This window comes from Arachis ipaensis, chromosome B6 (assembly GCF_059453495.1).
Source record: "Arachis ipaensis isolate K30076 ecotype BB chromosome B6, ASM5945349v1, whole genome shotgun sequence".
NCBI classification, from domain to species: Eukaryota; Viridiplantae; Streptophyta; class Magnoliopsida; order Fabales; family Fabaceae; genus Arachis; species Arachis ipaensis.
This window is the reverse complement of record NC_142441.1, coordinates 39,333,571-39,336,910: the sequence shown is the minus strand read 5'-3', so window position 1 is coordinate 39,336,910 and position 3,340 is coordinate 39,333,571. Positions and strand designations below refer to the sequence as shown.

General features: G+C 33.7%; 1 non-coding gene across 1 annotated transcript; it reads left to right on the top strand.

Moving 5' to 3' along the window:
- LOC148555223 (small nucleolar RNA R71) lies at positions 1-108 on the top strand. The gene has a single exon (XR_015887287.1). It is a non-coding gene; the product is annotated as a small nucleolar RNA R71 (small nucleolar RNA).
- The last annotated feature ends 3,232 nt before the right edge of the window (positions 109-3,340 follow it).

Genomic DNA, 3,340 nt, shown 5'->3' with positions numbered 1-3,340 from the left:
AAGCATGTCAGAAGGACACTTTTTGGTCAACTGTTTGTATCTTTCCCAAGCTTCATAGAGGGATTCACCTTCTTTCTGTCTGAAGGTTTGAACATCAGCTCTAAGCTTGCTCAGCTTTTGAGGAGGAAAGTACTTGGCTAAGAAAGCCGTGACCAGCTTATCTCAAGAGTTCAGGCTGTCTTTGGGTTGAGAATCCAACCATAATCTAGCTCTGTCTCTTACAGCAAAAGGGAAAAGCATGAGCCTGTAGACTTCAGGATTTACTCCATTAGTCTTAACAGTATCACATATCTACAAGAATTCAGTTAAGAACTGAAAAGGATCTTTAGATGGAAGTCCATGAAACTTGCAGTTCTGCTGCATCAGAGAAACTAATTGAGGTTTTAGCTCAAAGTTGTTTGCTCCAATGGCAGGAATGGAGATGCTTCTTCCATGTAAATTGGAATTTGGTGCAGTAAAGTCACCAAGCATTCTCCTTGCATTGTTGTTGGGTTCGGCTGCCATCTCCTTTACTTGTTCGAAATTTTCAATCAAGTTGTCTCTGGATTGTTGTAATTTAGCTTCTCTTAATTTTCTCTTCAGAGTCCTTTCAGGTTCTGGATCAGCTTCAACAAGAATGCCTTTTTCTCTGTCCCTGCTCATAAGAAAAAGGAGAGAAAAAGAAAAGAAGAGGAATCCTCTATGTCACAGTAAAGAGGTTCCTTATTGTTAGTAGAAGAAAAGAAGAAGAAATTCGAACACAGATAGAAGAGGGGGTTCGAATTTGGTGATGATGTGAGGAAGAGATGTTAGTAGATGAATAAATAAATAAATAAAATAAGATGAGAGAGAAGGAGGGAATTTTCGAAAATTATTTTTGAAAAGGAGTTAGTGATTTTTGAAAATAGTTTTTGAAAAATGTTAGTAATTTTCGAAAATTAAGATTTAAAAATTAAAATAATTAATAAATTAAAAAGAAATTTTGAAAAAGGGGGAAGATATTTTCAAAAATGAGAGAGAGAGAGAGTTAGTTAGGTGGTTTTGAAAAAAGATAAGAAATAAACAAAAAGTTAGTTACTTAGTTGAAACAAATTTTGAAAAGATAAGAAGTTAGGAGGTTAGAAAAGATATTTTTGAAATCATATTTTTGAAAAAGATAAGATAAGAAGATATTTTAGGAAAGATATGATAGAAATTAGTTTTGAAAAAGATTTGATTTTTAAAATCACAATTAATGACTTGATTCATAAGAAATCACTAGATATGATTCTAGAACTTAAAGTTTGAATCTTTCTTAACAAGTAAGTATCAAACTTCAAATTTTTGAATCAAAACATTAATTGATTATGTTATTTTTGAAAATTTGATATAAAATTAAGAAAAAGATTTTTTGAAAAATATTTTTGAAAATTTCGAAAATAACTAAGAATTTTGAAAAAAGATTTGATTTTTGAAAAAGATTTTGAAAAACATAAGATTTTCAAATTGAAAATTTGATTTGACTCATGAGGAACAATTTGATTTTAAAAATTTTTGAAAAAGTCAATCCAAATTTTCGAATTTGATGAGAGAAAAAGGGAAAGATTTTTTTTTTTGATTTTTTTGAATTTTTATGATGAGAGAGAAAAACACTAAAAAGATGCAATGCATGAAATTTTTAGACCAAAACAATGAATGCATGCAAGAATGCTATGAATGTCAAGATGAACACCAAGAACACTATGAAGATCATGATGAACATCAAGAACACAATTTTGAAAAATTTTTAATGCAAAGAAAACATGCAAGACACCAAACTTAGAATTCTTTAATGCTTAGACACTAAGAATTCAAGAATGCATATGAAAAACAAGAAAAGACACAAAACAAAAAATCATCAAGATCAAACAAGAAGACTTACCAAGAACAACTTGAAGATCATGAAGAACACTATGAATGCATGAAATTTTCGAAAAATGCAAGATGCATATGCAAGTGACACCAAACTTATGATATGACTCAAGACTCAAACAAGAAACACAAAATAATTTTTGATTTTTATGATTTTCTAAATTTTTTTGTATTTTTTTGAAATTTTTTTGTGAAAAATAAAAATAAGGATTCCAAAATTTTTAATATGAACTCCAGGAATCTTGCATTCTTAGTCTAAAGCTTCAGTCCAGGAATTAGATATGGCTCACTAGCCAGCCAAGCTTTCAATGAAAGCTCCAGTCCAAAACACTAGACATGGCCAATGGCCAGCCAAGCTTCAGCATGTAATTCAGACATGACATGCCTGGCATACCCTACAGTCGTATAACAGCTGATGGTTGGAAGCTTCAGTCCAAAAGAATTTAGACATGGCTTTACAGCCAGCCAGGCTTCACATGCTTTATGAAACACTAGAATTCATTCTTAAAAATTTTGAATCTAAAATTTTTTCGAAAACAGGTGAGAAAATTTTGAAATATTTTTTGAAATTTTTTTGAAAAGAAAACAAAAAGAAAATTACCTAATCTGAGCAACAGGATGAACCATCAGTTGTCCATATTCAAACAATCCCCGGCAACGGCGCCAAAAACTTGGTACGCGAAATCGTGATTACACTTTAATTATGTAAAATTCATTGCTCTTTCTTTCCCTGGAAATGGCGCCAAAAACATGATGCCAAGACCATGGTTCACAACTCCGTATAACTGACCAGCAAGTGCACTGGGTCGTCCAAGTAATACCTTACGTGAGTAAGGGTCGAATCCCACGGAGATTGTTGGTATAAAGCAAGCTATGGTCACCTTGCAAATCTCAGTTAGGCAGATATAAATTGATAATGGTGTTTTCGAATTTAATATAATAAAATAGGGATAGAAATACTTATGTAATTCATTGGTAGGAATTTTAGATAAGCTAATGGAGATGCTTTCGTTCCTCTGAACCTCTGCTTTCCTGCTATCTTCATCCAATCAGTCTTACTCCTTTCCATGGCTGGCTTTATGCAAGGGCATCACCGTTGTCAGTGGCTACATCCCCTCCTCTTAGTGAAAAATATGCTCACATGCTCTGTCACAGCACGGCTAATCATCTGTCGGTTCTCGATCATGCTGGAATAGGATTCACCCTCCTTTTGCGTTTGTCACTAACGCCCAGCATTCGCGAGTTTGAAGCTCGTCACAGTCATTCAATCATTGAATCCTACTCGGAATACCACAGACAAGGTTTAGACTTTTCGGATTCTCTTGAATGCCGCCATCATTCTAGCTTACACCACGAAGATTCCGATTAAGAGATCTAAGAGATACTCATTCAGTCGAAGGTAGAACGGAAGTGGTTGTCAGGCACGCGTTCATAGGGAATGATGATGATTGTCACGTTCACCACATTCAGA